This window comes from Schistocerca nitens, chromosome 10 (genome assembly GCF_023898315.1).
Source record: "Schistocerca nitens isolate TAMUIC-IGC-003100 chromosome 10, iqSchNite1.1, whole genome shotgun sequence".
NCBI lineage: Eukaryota > Metazoa > Arthropoda > Insecta > Orthoptera > Acrididae > Schistocerca > Schistocerca nitens.
Window position 1 is genome coordinate 212,990,345 of NC_064623.1, and position 19,356 is coordinate 213,009,700.

At 53.5% G+C, this 19,356-nt stretch overlaps 1 non-coding gene across 1 annotated transcript; it reads right to left on the minus strand.

Moving 5' to 3' along the window:
• Positions 1–14,206: 14,206 nt before the first annotated feature.
• LOC126210862 (U4 spliceosomal RNA) lies at positions 14,207–14,346 on the minus strand. The gene has a single exon (XR_007540826.1). It is a non-coding gene; the product is annotated as a U4 spliceosomal RNA (small nuclear RNA).
• Positions 14,347–19,356: the final 5,010 nt, after the last annotated feature.

Here is a 19,356-nt window from a genome sequence, read left to right on the forward strand (position 1 = left end):
GGATTCTAACATCCAGACAAGGCGGCGGTTGACCACCCGCTCCAAGGTCTTCCCTATGCAACTAGTGAGGGCAATACTACGGTAGCTACTTGGGCTCGTGCGGTCTTTCCCAGGTTTTATAAAAGGGATTAAAACTGCCTCACGCCACGCGTCAGGAAAGTGACCCGACGCCAAAATGGCACTAAAAAAATCGCGAGGAGGAGTTCTCTGTTGCGCATTGTGAGGTGCCATAGCATACTGCAATGGATCCTGTCGTGACCAGGGGATGTGTCACGAGCACCAGACAATGCAGAATCCAGCTCCCACATAGAAAATGGGCAGTTGTAAACTTCATGAGAGGTGGGCTGGAAGTTCAGACTACACCTCTCAGCAACCGCTCTATGGCGCTGGATACCTGGATCCTGACTGGTTGTTGCAGTAACTGTGGCAAAATACGCTGCCATAGTCTGGGCAATGTCTCGCGGCTCCGTGTGCAGAGTGCTATTCGTCATTACAGCAGCTATGGGGCACCTCCCTCCTCTGCCAGAAATTCTCCTAATGGTCTCCCACACAATGGTACTTTTGATGGAACGATTAATGGCGTTCAGGAACGTTTGCCACGACCTCTTCTTGCTCTCACGAATAATGCGGCGACATCTTGCCCTCGCCACCCGAAAGGCGGCAAGATTCTCAGCAGTCGGCCGACACTTGAACCGACGCAGAGCCGCACGCCTGGTCCTGATTGCAGAGCGACATTCGGCACTCCACCAAGGCACAGGTGGCCTCTTCCGGTGGCCTGTGGACAGTGGAATGGATGCTGCAGCGGCGTGGTGGACCGTTTTGGTAATATGATCCACCCACACCTCAACATTCGCACAGTGTTCGAATTGGGCCAACTGGCTATAAAGTGTCCAGTCAGCTCCACTGAGCACCCATCGTGGTGGTCTCCTTTCGGGGCCCACGCCATCTGGCAGGTGAATCCAGATTGGGAAATGATCACTGCCGTGCAAGTCAGCAACCACTTCCCAGTGAGCACTGGCGGCAAGAGCTGGAGAGCAAAGTGAGAGATCAATGGCAGAGAACGACCCAGTCTCCGTGCAGAAATTACTCTGTCCTCCATTGAGCAAGTAGGCACAGGATGACAGGAGAAGCCTCTCAATGGCTCCACCCCTGGGGCAGGTAATTGCAGAGCCCCAAAGCACATTGTGGGCATTAAAATCACCACAAATAATGAATGGCTGGGGGAGCTGTGTAATAAGGTCGGTGAGGGCCGCTTCATCAAGAGCATCATGTGGGGGCAAGTAAAGTGAACATACAGTCAATGGATGACGCACGTGCACAGACACAGCGACGGCCTGTAAAGTCGTCTTAAGTGGGAGAGGCGAGGAGTGGTAGTCCGTCCTGACGAAAATACCTACACCTCCTCTAGCTCTCTCTCCACACAGGTCGTCCTTTTTGTGGAGTGTATAGCCTCGTATCTCAGGGGAGTATGATGGATGGAAATACGTCTCCTGGAGACAGAGACACAGTGGTCTACCCTGAGAAAGTAGACGAAGTTCCTCCACATGAGTCCTGAACCCTTGCAAGTTCCACTGGAGTATGGGAGCCATCTATGTTGGGGGTAGCACCTTCATCCTGTCTCTCCGACGGGGTGGGGAGACCGCAGCAGGTGGAGGGGCAGGCGTGGGACGAGATGATTGCCCCACACATACATCGTACTCCATCAACTCTGGGGAAGAGTCAGATGAAGCCTCGCGTAAAACAACATCCGCATGGTCAGATGGTTTACCACGGGATTTGACTCGCTGTTGCTGCTGTACTGTAGCTTTCTGTGGTTTGGTGGACTTTGGGGGAGCTGATGTGGGAGTGGTAATTGGCGCACTGGGCTTGGGAACAGCCTCAGCTGTTGGAGACGGCAGGGGCTAGCCCAAGTTCGCCACTGTTCCTTTGTCTGCCGTTCGAGTAGCAGCTACTGGCTCTGAAACACTGGCTGCGTTGCAAGTGCACTGACAGCTGCAGGTGTTAGTGCCAACACTCACCACCACAGTCTGTGTTGAGGCATCGACTTTTGGAGTAGTCTTCTGAACCAGGGATGCAAAAGATGTAGCAAATGTAGGAGGCTGCATCGACTTATAGATCTTCTTGGCCTCACCATAGGGGATACGCTTGGTTGTTTTTATTTTATGGACCTTGCGTTCCTCTAAAAATATGCGGCAGTCCCTACTCCAAATAGGGTGGTTCCCAGAGCAATTAATACATTTAGCCAGAAACGAGCAACCAACTCCTTCCTGAGCAGCCTGACCACAGATTCCGCAAGTCGCTTCGCCTTTGCAGCCTAAGGTGGTATGCCCAAAACGCTGGCATTTAAAACAGCGCATTGGGGTCGGGAAATAAGGCCTCACACTAAGGCGAAGGAAGCCAGCTTTAACATGTTCAGGAAGTTTTGTGCTACTGAAGGTCAGAATAAAGGAGTCGGATTTGACAAGAGTGCCATCAACCCTCTTCATGATGTGTTGGACATCAACGATACCTTCTGGAGCCCACTCACGTTGCAGTTCTTCCTTGGGGATGTCAACTAGATCCCGGCATGTCACAACACCTTTGCTGTAGTTCAAGGTGCTGTGCAGTTCAGTATCTATGGCATACTCTCCAAGGCATTTAGCAGATTGGAGGTTAGTTGCTTGCTGGGAAGTGGACGTTTCCACTAGCAAGGTCCCATTACGTAAGCGCTTCACCGATTTTATGGAGCAACAGATTCCCTCCAATCCCTTTTGTATATAGAAGGGCGAAACCTTCTCGAAACTACCCTCCTTCCGTTTCACAATGAGAAACACATTCAGATTACAAGAATGCATTCTGTTACCTAAGACTGGACTTTTCAAAGAAGTGCCGGAGTCAGGGGGACTGACTGAACGGGCCCTCTTAAGAAACTGGGTGTTAGAACCTTCCAGCGGCCCACCCTTTCCGCTGGGAGGAAGAAAAGAGGATTTCGAAGGATCCATCTCTGTCTCACGAGCAGCTAGGGAACTAGAAGTCCCCCTACACAGAGCCCCGCGTGCCTAGGTAAGCCTTATACAACTGAGGTGCGGCAGGTTCCCCAGAGGTTGCCCGCTATCGACTGTTCCACCTCAACAGCCATGCATCTCATCAGAGCGCAGCATACTTCGAGATTGAGATTTTTTTTTTATAGAGGTTTATTCCATCCTCGCGATCCGGGCAGTCAAGCCAAGATCCCCATTCCCTGAGACACACAACGTTCCACCGCCGCGCCGCATGGTGGTCGCTGAAGTACGCTCAGAGGTTACGGTGACGGGGGACTGGCGGCGCTTACCAGTCCCCAGCTCAGGAACCCCAGGGTCGCCAAGCCCGTACCCAGCAAATGAATGCTGAGCCCCTGGGGGCCACAACTTCAAAGAGGTGGCCGTCGAGGTAAAGTTCAGGATGAGGGTGGACTGTCCGACGCCTGCAGAAGTGCGTAACTCAAGTCTTGGCTGCAGAGAACTGAAAACCATGAGTCAGATCCCATGATGCTGCCTTGCAAACGGCGACTTGTAGCCTGCGTTCGGCGACTCCCGTAGTCGTTGAGCTAAATGAGATGCAGAAGTCATCGGCATACAAAGAAGGAGACACCGACGACCCCAAGGCTGCAGCCAGATCATTAATGGCCACTAGAAATAGGGAGACGCTCAACACCGAGCCCTGTGGGACCCCATTTTCCTGTATATAAGATGAACTAGAGGCGGCACCGACTTGCACCCGGAAAGAGCAGCGCAATAAAAAGGTTTGAAGAAAAGCTGAGAGCTGACCACGAAGACCCTTACTCATGCAACGTAGCAAGGATGTGATGCCTCCATGTGGTGTCACATGCCTTCCGCAGATCAAAAAATACAGCAACGAGATGCTGACGTCGGGCAAAGGCCATACAGATAGCAGATTCCAGCAGCACCAAATTGTCCGCAGCAGACCGGCCCCGACGGAAGCCACCCTGGGATGGAGCGAGAAGACCGCGCGACTCAAGGGCCCAACACAAACGCCGCCCCACCATACGTTCGAGCAATTTGCACAAAACGTTGGTGAGGGTAATGGGACGATAACTGTCCACCGCCAGTGGGTCCGCACCGGGCTTCAAGATGGGGACAATAACACCCTCTCGCCATTGCGACGGAAACATGCCCTCGCTCCAAATGCGGTTAAAGATGGTGAGGTCGTGTCTCTGGCAGTCCCTGGAGAGATGCTTCAGCATCTGCGCGTGGATGCAGTCTGGTCCTGGTGCTGTATCAGGGCAATCGGCGAGGGCAGCGAGGAATTCCCTCTCGCTGAAAGGAGCATTGTATTTTTCAGAACGACGCGTGTGGAAGGATAATGGCGTCTGCTCGGCTCGCTCCTTTAGAGAGCGAAAGGCAGGGGGGGGGGGGGGGGTAAGTTGCAGTCGCAGAGCTCGTAGCAAAGTGCGCGGCAAGGTGTTCAGCAATGGCGGCAGCTTCCGTGCAAACAGCGCCGTCCAGGGAGATCCCAGCGACACCCATAGGGGTCCGGTATCCATAAGTCCGCCGGATCCAGGACCACACGAGCGACGGAGAGACACGGGAGCCCAAGGATGAGACATACTTCTCCCAGCACTCCTGCTTACGCCGTGCAATAAGACGACGGGCCAAGGCAGGGATCCTCTTAAAGACGATGAGAGTATCCAGAGACGGGTGCCGCCTATGACGCTGGAGAGCCCGCCTACGGTCGGGAATAGCCTCAGAAATCTCCCTCGACCACCAGGGTACAGCCTTCCTCCGAGGGAGACCAGAAGAGCGGGGGATGGCAGCCTCGGCCGCAGAAATGATTGACGTGGTCAAGACACGGACCACCTCGTCAATGTCACCCTGTGGGGGAGATGCAATGGTGGCAGCAGAAGTAAAAGCCGGCCAGTCAGCCCTGTTGAGAGCCCAGCGGGGCAGGCGCCCAGAAGAATGACACTGGGGCAGTGACTGCACCTTCCTGATGACAAATGCAGGTGGGACAAGATCATCCAGGAGCACAGATAGCTGGGACTGCAGGTGTGTGCCTGCCCTCAGATAATGCAGGCCCTCACGTGGAGACTACTCCTCAACACCATCAGGGGACTGTGCAGTTGCCACGCCAACCCACGTCTGAACCTCCACCAGGCAGCGTCTGTCATTAACACGACGATCTTCGCCTAGGTGTGGTATGTCGCCCAGCGGCTGACAGCCCCGAAACTTCTGGGAAAATTGATTATGCAAGCAGTTTGCTGGCTGCTGTGGCGACACTCCATCTTCAAAGTGCGAGCCACCGCCTGCGTCCACTTGGAGGAGACTGGGCCTGATCGACTTCCAGCGGAAGTGCACGGCACTCCTCATCCACCGAACAGCGACGCTGCATACCGACCATCCGAAAGGGCCGACGGCAGCCATATTAGATCGATACCGGCCACAGTCACAATGAGCTCCAGTTTAGGTAGCGGGCACCCCCTTCAAGATGTCCTACGTCAGCGAATTTTATCTAGCACGCAGTTATGTCTAGGAGGCGGCTACAGATCTGAATACGTCAGCTCGACGGATCTATGAAGCTGTTCTAGGCAGTCCACCAGCGCACAAACTGGAAATACGGATGCCAACGGTCGTCTGGAAGCAGGTATGCGCTAATATTAACAACCCATTCCTGCCGCCAGACATCAGTTCGTTGTGGTACCGTGTCGTCAATGGCATTTTTTCCGACTGAGCAGCGTCAAGCAGACATCCACTTCAGCCAAAAAAAATGAGTGCAGCCAGTGTGGAGCTGCCTACACCAGAGACCACCAACCCTATAGAGTGCCGCTACGTGTGACAGTTGTGCTGAATGATGGTGGGGCTTACCAAACAGACTACACCTTCCAGCGTGACACCAATGTAGATTATCCTTCCTGACTTTAAACTGCGCCCAAACAACGCGCAACGCCATAGACTGGCTACTGGGACACACTGCCTACGCCGTTTTTGAGTTACAACTCAGTGACGCCGTGCGGTACATGGCGTACCTGTGGGAATATCATCAACCATTGCATTGTTCAACGAAGTACCGCGAACATTTTGCCAACACTTTATCTGTTGCGTAATTGTATAGATATCAGAGAACACTTCACTTACAGTGAATAATTTCGCTGGAAGTATCCCTTTTGTTTCTCTTTTATCATTTTTGTTTCCCCTTTTATCTTAGTTTCTTAACTGATCCCATACCAATACCCATCGTTGTATTGAGAAATGCTAGTGAGTGTATTATGTTTTAGTGTTCTTTCCGACACTAACTTTATTGGTGTTCAGTTAATTATTTTTATTAATTACCTCGTTACCTTTTTATATTATCGCCATCGAGTGTATGCACCATTATATCTTACAGCTTTTCAATTAAACAGAAATGTGCAGAGGTCACTTTACTTTGAAGGGAAAAAAAAAGGCGGTTCCTCGGGCGTGGGGCTCATCCATTGCACTTCGGTCGAGCTGACCCCCACGATTACTCCAAATGCAACTCGGGCGCATTATTTTTGGTAGCTGGGACTGTGTTCGCGCTGTACCGGTGCTTATTTCAATTCCAAACGCAGTATTTTGTGATAGCATTTGGTAACTAGTGCGTCTCAGCACTCGGCCAGCAGCGTGCTCCGCAAGAGACTGCCAAACGCAGCAGCACTCGCGCCAGGTGCGTACTACACGTGTGCGTCGACCTGGCGTCAAACCCAGAGCCAGCACACTGTCTGTTCGATAAGCGTGGGGGACGCGGGCCAGTAGTTGCAGCGGCAGCCGCGAGATGGCCCAAGCGATCTAACTCTAGTACGACATCCCTATTAATGGTCGAGAGGCGCGTTTTGGCTTTCTCTGACCATCAACGGAATGCACAAGAAACGCAATTGGACGGCGCGGGATTCCCTGCACGCACAGCTACCGCGGTGGCGCGAGCCGGCGTACACGTAGCGTCACCCAGCCGAACGCTTTGTCGCCCGTTCCCAAGTACATGAGGGGCCGGAAGCAAGCGTCCATCGTCATCTAGAGGGTTGGATCCCCTCCTTCGAAAGCGTCAGATTGCAAAGCCTGGGCTACTCTCAGGGTGGAATCTCCGTCTTCGAAGATTGTGTGTGTTTGTCTGTGTGCCCGCCGCTTGTTGCTGTCGCTGTTCGTTCGTTCGTCCGTCCGTCCGCCTGCCTGCCTGCCTGCCTGCCTGCCTGCCTGCCCGCTGTCCATCGCCGTCGTCGTAACCGCTGCCGCCGCCGCCGCCGCCGCCTGCTGTTGTTCGCCGCCGACCATCGCCGACGCCGACGCCGACGCCGACGCTGCCTGCTGCACGTCCGTCTGTCCGTCGCCGTTCGTCTGCAATGAGTACTCCCACCTCCACCGTCATCTACACCTCCCCCTCCCCTTCTCCCACAGTCACTTCCTGGAGTGCCGCCCCTGGCCTCCCTCCTTCCGCCTCCCCTTCCCTTCCCCCGCTCACACATCCCCCTATCTCCTCCCCTGCTGTATACCCACACCTCTACACCCTTCCTCCAGCTTCCACGCCCTCAACAGCTCCCACTCCTACCCCCGCCCTCACGTACGCCTCTGTTGCCGCCACTGCTGCCGCCCCTCAGGTCGTTGGCTTCCCCTCTCTCACCGACCCCGTCGCTTCGTCTTCTGCATCTCCCGCACGCATCACGTCGCGCCGAGCCACCATCGCCACCACTGAACCAGCTGCTTCTCCCGGTGCCTCCGCTACGCCACAGGGATCTGCCACCCGCCACCTCCCTCTCCTCCCCGTCCCTCTCCCCTCCTCCCAGCCTCCAGTCTCTAAAAAACCCCAAAAGCGCGTCCTTACCGACTCTGCTCCCGAGACTTCCCACAAAAAATCTACACCACCTCCCCCTCCCCCTCCCCCTGCCGTCTCCATGGACACCACCCCCCCTCCTGCCACCCATACCTTGGCCCCCACCCTCCACACCTTCGTCCTGTCAACTCCCAATCCTAAGTTCCTCGATGCTCGTACCCTCACCAAGGAAATACGAAAGTACTTACCTGGTGCTCCCATTTCCCAACTCATTCCCCGCAGGGACTCAGTCCTTATCAAGTACCCGTCCCCATCCATTCACACCGACCTCCTGCGAAAACTCCCACGAGTTATGTTTGGCCCCCACGCCTCTCTGACACCCTTCCTTTCCGCTTCCACTCATCGTCAGCCCCAGCCTCCCCGTCGCCCCCCCACCTACACCGCTGTGATCACCAAGCTCAGCCCTGTGATCACAGAGGATGAAGTGTTGGTAGAACTGAACTCCCACCCGGACTTGGAAATCCGCTCTGCCCGCCGTATCCACAATGCCTCTGGTCCCACCTACCTCATGCGGGTATTCTCTGAATCCGCCCCATCCATAGACCATCTCCTCACCCAGGGTGCCCTGATATACCACCGTCGCCACCCTGTTGAATCCTCCAAATCCCCTCCCCAATCCTACCGTTGCCAGCGGTGCCTGATGTACAATGACCACCTGACTCCCAACTGCAAAAACCCCCCCACCTGTCCCCATTGCAAGGCCTCCCATTTTCTTAAAAACTGCCCCAACCTCGCTGCTCCTCCTTCCTGTAATACCTGCAATGGCCCCCATCCCACATACTCCCACAAATGTAAAGCTAAACCCCCTCCAGCCACCCCTGAACTTACGGTCCCAGTTCGTCCCGTCGATCCCCCTGTCCATCCCAACAATTCCCTCCGTCCACCACCCACGGCCGAGGACATCATCCGGTTCATTACCGTTGTCCTCCAAAACATTCACCCTTTTCAGCGCCCCCACACCTTCCAACAAATATCCCTTGCTGCTCGCTCTGTTTTCCACCTGAACGCCTTCGCCACTTACTCCCACAACCAAGCCCACTTCACTTTCACCCGCCTCGACACCCTAGTTTAAGTCTCTTCCCTTCCCTCTCTTCCCCCCCTCCTTCCCGACATGGCGCGGCATGAGTCTCGCATCCTCTTCCAGAACATTCGCTCCTTCCGCTCCAACAAATACCTCCTCATGCACACCCTCTCCCACCACCAGGTCGACACCTTCCTCTTGAACAAAACCTTTCTCCAGCCCCACCATTCTATCCGCACCTCCCCCTATATCCTCCACCGCACTGACGCTCCTGGTCCTCGTGCGCAGGGTGGAGTCGCGATTGGCCACCTTAAGCATATCCCTGTCCGGCCACAACCTCTCCTCAATGACCCCACTGAACACCTTATCCTTAGCGTCTTCTTCCCCTCCCTCACCATTACCTGTGCCACCATCTATGTCCGCCCCGCTGCTCCTCTTCCTTATGACTTCATCTCACACATTGACCACACCTTCTCCACCTATGTGATTGCCGCCGACCTCAACATCCATAGCCGCACTCCTGCTGCCCTTCGGCGGTGGCATCAGTTCCTCTCCACGCTTCAAGGTGACCTTGTTCCTCTTCCCCAGCACACCCGACCTGAAAGTAACACCACCCCCGATGTTGTCATTGCCTCCGCCAACCTCCTTGGGCGTATCACTGTCGCCGTCCTTGACCCCACAGGTAGCGATCACCTCCCTGTCCTTCTCACCATCACATCTGCAAACCGCCCCCCTCCGGCTCCGCACCCTGCACCCCCTCCCAAGGCCGTCCATGACTATCGCCGTGCCAACTGGGATGCCTACCGGGACTCCATCTCCGCCCAGGTCGAAAGCCACCCTCTTACCTATCGCCATCCTGACGACATCAAAAACACCTCGTCCTTCCTTCAGCAGGTAATTACTGACGCCCTGGAGGCCCATGTTCCTACTAAAACCATCCACCCACACCGTCCCACTCTCCCTCCGCGGGCTGTCCTCCTCCTCCGTGAATCCCGCCGCCTCTATCGCTCCTTCCTGCGCACTCGTGACAGGGATACACTCCAACGCCACCGGCAAATACAGCGACACGTACGGAACCTTATTACGGCAACGAAACGCCGAGACTGGCGCCAGACCTGCACACGACTCAACGCCACCCTCCCTATCAACTCCTCCAAGCACTGGTCCGCCTTCCATCGTCTTACTGGTTCCCTTTCCGCTCCCCACTACCCCCTTCTCCATAACGATCGCCCCCTTCCTGACAACCTCAGTAAGGCCAATCACTTCGCTTCCCGCCTTTCCGAGGTCTTCTCCATCCCCGATGATCCCACTTTGATTATTCTCTTTTCCCCACGGTCATGGAACGTGCCGATACCTCGGTCGCTCCTCTTGCTCCTAGTCTCCAGTACTTGGGGCAGTTGCCCCCTCCGACATAAACACTCCCATCACAGCACAAGACATTAAACTTATCCTCCGGTCCAAACGCAACACGGCCCCTGGTCACGACTGTGTCACCTACCGTCACCTTCGCGAAAGCCCCTATTCCTTCCTGACTGTCCTCGCCCATCTCTATAATGTCGTCCTCTCTACTGGCTTCTACCCTGACCTGTGGAAGACCTCCCGCATCCTCTTATTCCTCAAACCCAACAAACCCCCTTCTGCCGCCTCTTCCTATCGTCCCATCTGCCTCACCTCCGTCTTCAGTAAGGTCTTTGAATCCATCCTCTCCCGCCGTATCCATCAGCACCTTGCTCAACACCACCTCCTCCCCCTTACCCAGTGTGGCTTCCGACCCTCCTTCTCTGCTGACGACCAACTCCTCAACCTTGTTCACCTTCTGTCCCTCCAGCTCAACTCCCGTCGCTCCGCCATTTTTGTTTCCCTTGACCTCCAAAATGCCTATGACCGTGTATGGCATCCCGGTCTCCTCTTTAAACTCCAAACCTACGCCCTGCCTATCAATTTTGTCCGTCTGGTCGCTTCCTTCCTCTCGCACCGTCCTTCCTATGTCACCCTCCACAACACCAACTCCCGTATCTTTTATCCCACGGCTGGCGTCCCCCAGGGTTCTGTCCTCTCCCCTCTCCTTTATCTCTTGTATACAGCTGATATGCCCAAGCCACCCCCACCAGTCCCCCTTCTCCAGTATGCTGATGACACCGCCTTCCTGGCTCTCTATCCTACCCTTCAACGGTCTCAACGTACCCTCCAAACCCACCTTAACCAGTTCACCACTTGGTGTAACCAGTGGTTCCTCCGTCTCAACCCCTCCAAAACCCAGGCAATCATCATAGGCCGCACCACTCGCTCCTTCCGCCTCCATGATTTCTACCTCACCCTTTATGGTCGTCCTATCCAACTCACCCCCACCCTGAAATACCTTGGCCTCACCCTTGACCGCCACCTCACCTGGACCCCTCATCTCCTGACCATCCAGCAGAAAGCCCATTCCCGCCTCCGCCTTCTGAAACTCCTGTCTGGCCGGACATGGGGCTTGCATCCTTCTACCATCCTCCACACCTACAAATCCCTCATCCGTCCTATCCTCTGTTATGCCAGCGTTGCCTGGATCTCCGCCCCCTCCCGCTTTTACAAGGCCCTCCAAATGCTTGAACGCCATGCACTCCGCCTTGCCTTCCGTATCTGCCTTCCTTCCCCCACACGGCTCCTGTATGAACTGATCCCCTTCCCCCACCTCCTCCTGTTCCTCCAACATCTCCGCATCCTTTACATTGTTCGCAGGCTTGATCCCCCCCACCCTCTGGTTTCCTCCTTCCTCTCCACCCCCCGCCCGTTGCCGCGCCTCTATCGCTGTATCCCTCCGTCTCTCCACCTCCACACCCTCCATTTCCTTCATCAGGGCAACTTCCAACGCCTCCCCCTCCCGGATGACGAACTTCGCCGTGACATCTACCCTTCCTTCCAACTACAGCCTGGCCTTTTTCCCCCCCCCTCCTCCCCAGGGCCCCCTTTTCCTCTTTCCTCCTTCTCCCAGAGCGGATTTTCCTCCGTCCCCCCCTCCCCTGAGACCATGCTCCCATATTTGCCTCTCTTCTTCCCACATCCCTCCCTACCTGGCCCACTTCCGCGCGCCCCCCACTCACCTCCCCCATCTCTTCCCCTCCCTCCCTTCTACAGGTCTCCCTCATCTCCTAGCGCCTGGCGGATCCTCTGTGGTGCTCTTCATCAGTGTGCCACATCAGTGTTGTTTAGTGCTGTTTCTCGTGTGCGTCAAGAGGTGTGTTTTAATTGTGTCCTGCCTTGAGGTTCGCCGCCAGTGTTACGTTATGTGCTATGCCGTCCGTCGCTACCTTTATGCTCCAGTCTTACTGTGCCTTGTGTTTCTTTTAACCGTCGCAGTGTGTGGCTTTTTAGATGTGCTACTTTTAAAAAGTTTTTTCTCTTCATTTAACAGTCACCCCGTTTTTTGTGTATTGCCTTCCATGATGTTCCCCTTTTTTATATTTATGTTCACATTCTCTCCTTTGCTGTTTTTAAATGTCTTCTATTGTTTCGTTCTATGTCTTTCGGCTGAAGAGCAGCGCCTATGCTGCTGCCAGCCCGCCCCGATGGGGAATTGAAATACAATAAAAGAAAAAAAAAAAAAAAGAGCGTCCATCGTAGCGTCTCGAGACTTGCAGGCTTGCGGCACTTGAGGGGATGTGAAATGACGTGGTCAACTGTACCGAAAACGTTAAAGATGAATACTAGGCTACAGCACATTGTGCTTCCAAGCGGCCACACTAACGACGGATAGCGCCGCTTAAAATTAGGCGAAAATTATTTAAAAAAAAAAAAAAGAACTATTTGTTCGCAGGCAAGGAGAGAAAGCTGACGTAGAGGAGACAATACTGGAGACGTGACAGGACGTGGTAGGAGAAAAATCTAAGATAAGTGAGAGGGGCTTGAACGAGGCGAGAGTGTCGAGGTGGGAGAAACTAAAGACGGCCGGGTTGTGGAAGAAAGTGGCGTAGGTATTTAAGTCGCAAAACAGAGCGGCTAACAGGAAAAACTACTTTTTTGAGGATATGGGGGGCTGGAAGGGGTGGTTGTTATCTACATTGCGACTGGCGCTGCTATTTATATCTGACGTTTGTTCCGAACACCTATTGGTACTTCAGTAGTCGAAGGAAAGACTGACAGGTAGCCATGGTGCAAATCATATTGGAGGACACCAATACATAACGAAACGCAAAAAAAAAGAAAAAAAATAATGCACGAGTCCTGCTACAATTCTCACCTACACTTGCTCTACCACTGTGTTTTTCATTGCATTCTTTGATTTATATTCACAGAGACAGTCACAAAATTTACCCCACAAGCACTGGTTCCCTCTCTTCAGTATTCCACATGCAATACATTCTCATAGCACACTGGACCATCATTAAGCTCACCATCCCATTTAAACTATCACACTGTATTATGTGTCACATTTGCACAGTAAATCCACAGTTCAAGGAATACACGCTGTTCAAAATGGAAATGCCATGGCTGCAGCCCACCAAAATATACCGCACAATCACTGTTATCACTGCATGAAGGAGATTTTCCACCAGTGGCCTTTAGATGAAACATGTAAGGTACATAAAGGTTCAACAAAACATCATCAGGGACTGCATTAGCTACCATCCAAATAGCTACTAGCCCTTACCTTTCTTTCAATCCCTCTGCTCTGCACACTACAGCACATGTATGTATTCTCAAAATGAGGCAAAGCCTTGCACAACATTACAGTTCTTCCTGTTTCGTGTAACACACACCAGATAGGACACTGTCCTCAATGTGAGTGCCCTTACTAGGCACTGTGCAGCCTAACACATCAATCATCTCAAGTCAACAGACTCATTGCCCAATATTATCAACAGCAGTTCCATGGTCATAAGTTCTAATTATCAAGGTGTACACACAGCAGTGTCCAAAAAGGATCAAACATGCATCTAATGATCAGGACACAAACACAAATTATAACACTGGCAGTGCTGTGAAAATGAATTAAGTACAACACCTGCCTCCCACACACTCACCAACTCTCACTGTACTGCCCTAGTCTCCTCCACTAAATTCTGACAGAAGTTTTGTCAAATCCTACATTTATCACTAATCACTGCATGTGTGTACCACAAGTATGCTATGGAGCAAGAATTGCCACTAGACAGAACCACATTTCAACTGTCCACATTGGCATCTTTATTCACACATAGCAGTTGCACAACATCTTACACTGAGGAGAATGTTTCTCACCAGCTGCCTAAGACATGTACACAATTCATCAGTGAACACAGCCTAGTCTGTGTACATGGTCCCTAACAACCATCAGCTAAACACTTCCACAAGTGCAGAATGAGTACACAGATAAACACAGCTTGAAGCATTGTTTCTATGAGACTTACACCCCCTCAGGGGTTGCCAAAAATTGCCACAGAGACGGTATTTCACGTCTCTCTGGCGGAGTATTGGTGAAAGTTTTCAACCAGCAATAATCGCACCTCAGTTATACTTCATTGGTCACAATATTGCCACTGCGCAAAGATTAACTACCTAGCGCCTGGCACTGCTATTTATACCTGACGTTCGTTCCTAACACCTACAAGTACCTGCATCATTGATACCTATCAGTATTACCTTACACTACTCAAGTTCCATTGGGGGAAACAAATACAGAAATATACAGAAAAAAAACAGTAAAATACATTTTATTAGAGGCAGACTTTCTGTTCTTTGCTGCTTGTGTCTAATAGTTGCTTACACGCCTACTCACCGCCATCTTAAACGCTCAAAACTGCACAGTAGTTCTCCCCTTGACCGTCAGGCGCGCTACTGCTCACTCGCCTAGCCCCACACAGACGAAAGTAGCACAACCTCATTTAGCAAATACCGGCACACCCATTAAGACTCATCGTTAGATTTTGTTATTTTGTGGCCGCTGGTTAGTACTAGACACCAAGAAAACTGCCCACTGCATTTACATTAACTTAACAAACCATACAATTCTCAGCAAAAGCTGTTTGACGTACAGAGCAATAAAATGCTAGTTTTACTCGAATCACACTTACCTCAGGCGAGGAACGGAGCGCAGTTCTATTCTTGCTGTATCAGGTGTAGTTGCTGTTTGAGTGTTTGATAATCGAACATTTGTAATGGCTGACGGCAATGACTGTCCATGCTGTAATCTACCAGAATGGCTGGAGATATTTGTGCGATTTTTACACTGTGTCAGAATCTAAATTACTCTGCCACCAAGCCAACCCAAATCTGTGTTTGTCAGCTCAAACGCAGCCACTTGTGGTATGTACAGAGAATGAAGTGTGCAGACGAGGTCATCAATTCTGCAGAGCAGGCTGGTAGCAGTACGTCTAGGATGTACTGCTGAGGGCTTGGTGGAAGTCAGTGCAAGAGAGACACAAAAATACTCCCTGAATCCGGAGGCTCCAATTTTTGTGAGTGCACTCAGCGAGACAGATGGACATCCAGTGGACCTTTATCCAGTCTCAAACTTGAATCCATGGGCACCAGTTTTCCACGGGTAAATTGTGGCATCTGTCAGTGTAAAATGTATTTTGGATTCTCCACCCACACTGAAGCAGAGACGATGTGGATGAATCTCTGTCATGAGGGATTTTTGCCACATTCTCTAGAGCGCATGTGAAAGGAAAGTACTGATGAAGGATGTTCATCCTGAACACACAAGGTGCCAGCCAGCCAGCCAGCAGCCAGCAGCCAGCGGTCACCATCCAGCGGCCAGCAGCGGTCCCGCCACCAGCGGTTGCAGCCAGCGGTCAGCGGTGGTCCTAGCTGCCCGCAGCAGCAGCAGCAGCAGCAGCAGCAGCAGCAGCAGCAGCAGCAGCAGCCGGCCAACCGGCCGGGTCGCCCGCCACCAGCGGCAGCAGAGTGGGGCTTCGGCCCCAATCTCCTTCATCATTCCCCGTCCCTCTCTTCTCTGTGTCTCTCGTTTGTTCCTTTGTCTAGTACTGTGTTTTTTTCCCCCTTATCATCATGTCCACCCCCACCACCACTTCTACAGCCACCACCACTGCCATTATCTACACCTCCCCCTCCGCTGCTGCCACCACTATCACGTGGTGTGCCGCTTCCCTCTCCCCTCAGTCCATCCCCCCACTCCTCACTCTCTCATCTCCCTCCCTCTTTGTCACCCCATCCCCTCCCGCGCCTCCTCTGATCCCTTCCCTCCACTCCCTCCCCCTGCTCCATCCGTTTCTGCGGCCCCCGCCAGGGTGGTCGCCCGGCGGGCTACTGCCCAAGCCCCACTCTCCCCTTCACCTTCATCGTCTTCATCGTCGACTTCACCATCGCCTTCGCCTTCGCCATCGCCATCGCCCTCACCGTCTCCGGCGCCGACTCCAGCCCCAGGACCTGCCACTCCCCGCCACATTCCAGTTGTTCCCATCCCCCACACCTCCTCCACCGCCGTCAAGCGCCCCAGCTGCTCCCCTGCCTCCTCTGCCCCAAAAAAGGCTCCGCCTCGTCCCCCTTCCCCCACCCCTGATGCCATGGATGTCTCCCCGCCCGTCCCTGCCCCCTCCTCCTCCACCCCCTCCTCCTACCGCTACCTCCTCTCCCGTCCGGATCCCTCCCTCCTTGAAGCCCGGAACCTCACCCTCTTCCTTCGCCAGCATTGTCCTGGTGCCCCCATCTCCCTCCTCACTCCGCGCCGTGCTTCGGAACTCATCTCCTCCCCAAGCCCTACCCTCCACACAGACCTCCTTTCCCGCATCCCTGTCACCCGCTTTGGCCCTCATGCCTCTCTCACCCCTGCTCCTTCACCACCTCCCTCCCGCCAACCCCAACCTCCGCGTCGCCCGCCAACCCTCACCGCCGTGATGACTCGGCTCAGTCTAGTGATCATGGAGGAGGTGGTGTTGGCGGAGCTCCAGTCCCATCCCCATCTGGAGGTGCGTGCGGTTCGCCGCATCCATAACGCTGCCGGCCCCACCCGCCTTATGCGCGTTTTTTCTGAGCACGCCCCCTCCATAGACCGTCTCCTGAAGGAGGGTGCCCTCCTTTTTGACCAGCGCTATAAAGTTGACCCCTCCCGTTCCCCTCCTCAATCCCCCCAAAAGTGCTTGCGATATAATGCGCACACAACATCTGAGTGCCGCGAGGCCCCCACCTGCCCGCACTGTAGGCAAGCCCACTTTTTACGGCACTGCCCCAATCTCCATTCCCCCCCCCCCCCCCTCCTGTAATACCTGTAACCTCCCTCATCCCACCTACTCCCAGAAGTGTAAGGCCCGACCCCCTCCTACCACTCCTGAACTCACTGTTCCTGTCCGCCCTCTTTTTTTTTTTTTTTTTTTTTGTGGTTTTCGGGCGCACAACTTCAATGGTCATTAGCGCCCTGACTACTCTAAGAATGCACCGCGAGGCACAAGTTGACAACAACAACTAAAAGGGAAAACACAATAAAAGACAGACTGACAGGCATAGGATTAAAAAACATCATCAAATGTCCTTAGCGAGGTTTGTCAAATTGATAAAACAAAGAACACGAGCAGCTGCTCGTGGGTCATCCGCTAAAATGGCATCTAAAGTAGTAGGCAGGTTAAGATCGAGGCGCAGTGTTTTAAGATCGGGACAGGACATTAAAATGTGACTAACCGTCAGCAAGTGCCCACATGGGCAGAACGGCGCCGGCGCAGCCGTCAGCAGATGGCGATGGCTGAACCGGCAGTGTCCAATTCTTAACCTTGCTAAAACGACCTCCTCCCGCCGAGAAGGGCGTGAGGAGGACGTCCAAGCCACGGGAAGAGGTTTTAAGGCCCGAAGCTTGTTGTCGGTAAGTGCAGCCCAATCGGCATGCCACAGCGACACAACGCGCCGACAAATGACCCTGCTAAAATCGGACGAAGGGACACAACAAGAAGCTGTCCGAGGCTGGAGGACCGCAGCCTTGGCCGTGGCATCTGCAGCTTCGTTCCCAGGGATACCGACATGGCCAGGAACCCACATAAAGCTAACCGGCGTACCGACGTCCACCAGCTGCTGAAGAGAGCGTTGGATCCGGTGTACGAAAGGGTGAACCGGGTACGGATCACTGAGGCTCTGGATGGCGCTCAGGGAATCTGAGCAGATGACATAAGCAGAATGTCGGTGGCGGCAGATGTACAGAACAGCCTGGTAGAGGGCAAAGAGCTCAGCTGTGAAGACCGAACAATGGCCATGGAGCCGGTATTGGAAACTTTGTGCCCCGACAATAAAGGAACACCCGACCCCGTCATTGGTCTTAGAGCCATCTGTATAAATGAAAGTCATGTTGTTGAACTTCGAACGAAGTTCCAAAAAACGGGAGTGGTAGACCGAACCGGGGGTGACTTCTTTTGGGAGCGAGCTGAGGTCGAGGTGAACGCGGACCTGAGCCTGGAGCCAAGGTGGCGTGCGGCTCTCGCCCACTCGGAAGGTTGCAGGGAGTGAAAAATGAAGGTGTTGAAGGAGGCGACGAAAGCGAACTCCAGGGGGTAGCAAGGCAGAGACATACAACCCGTATTGAAGGTCAAGAGAGTCGTCAAAAAAGGAACGATAAGAAGGATGGTCGGGCATTGACAGTAGCCGACAGGCATACCGACAAAGCAGTATATCGCGCCGGTAGGTGAGTGGCAATTCGCCAGCGTCAGCATGAAGACTCTCTACGGGACTGGTATAAAATGCTCCGATCGCAAGTCGTAAACCCCGATGTTGTATGGAGTTGAGGCGGCGTAAGATGGATGGCCGTGCAGAGGAGTATACGAAGCTCCCATAATCCAGCTTGGAGCGGACGATCGACCGATATAGGCGAAGGAGGACGGTGCGATCCGCTCCCCACGACATACCACTGAGAACACGGAGGACATTTAAAGAACGGGTACAACGGGCTGCCAAATATGACACATGTGGAGACCAGCTAAGTTTCCTGTCAAAGGTAAGGCCTAAAAATTTGATTGTCTCCACGAGTGGGAGAGCAACGGGACCGAGTCGTAAGGACGGTGGGAGAAACTCTTTGTAGCGCCAGAAGTTAATACAGACCGTCTTTTCGGCAGAAAAACGGAAGCCATTGGCGACACTCCAGGAGTAAAGACGGTCAAGAGAACGCTGAAGACAGCGCTCCAAGACACGTGGACACTGCGCGCTGCAATAGATGGTAAAATCGTCCACGAAAAGGGAGCCTGATACATCAGCTGGGAGGCAATCCATTATGGGATTGATCGCGATGGCGAAGTGAGCGACGCTCAAAACTGAGCCCTGTGGCACCCCATTCTCCTGGCGAAAGGTGTCGGACAGGACAGAACCCACACGTACCCGAAACTGTCGATCCATTAAAAAGGAACGAATAAAAAGAGGGAGGCGACCGCGAAAGCCCCATGTATGCATGGTGCGGAGAATGCCCGCCCTCCAACAGGTGTCGTAAGCCTTCTCCAAATCAAAGAACACAGCCGCGGTCGGGCGCTTCCGCAAGAAGTTATTCATGATGAAGGTCGACAAGGTAACCAGATGGTCGACAGCAGAGCGGCGCCTTCGAAATCCACATTGTACATTGGTAAGTAGGCGTC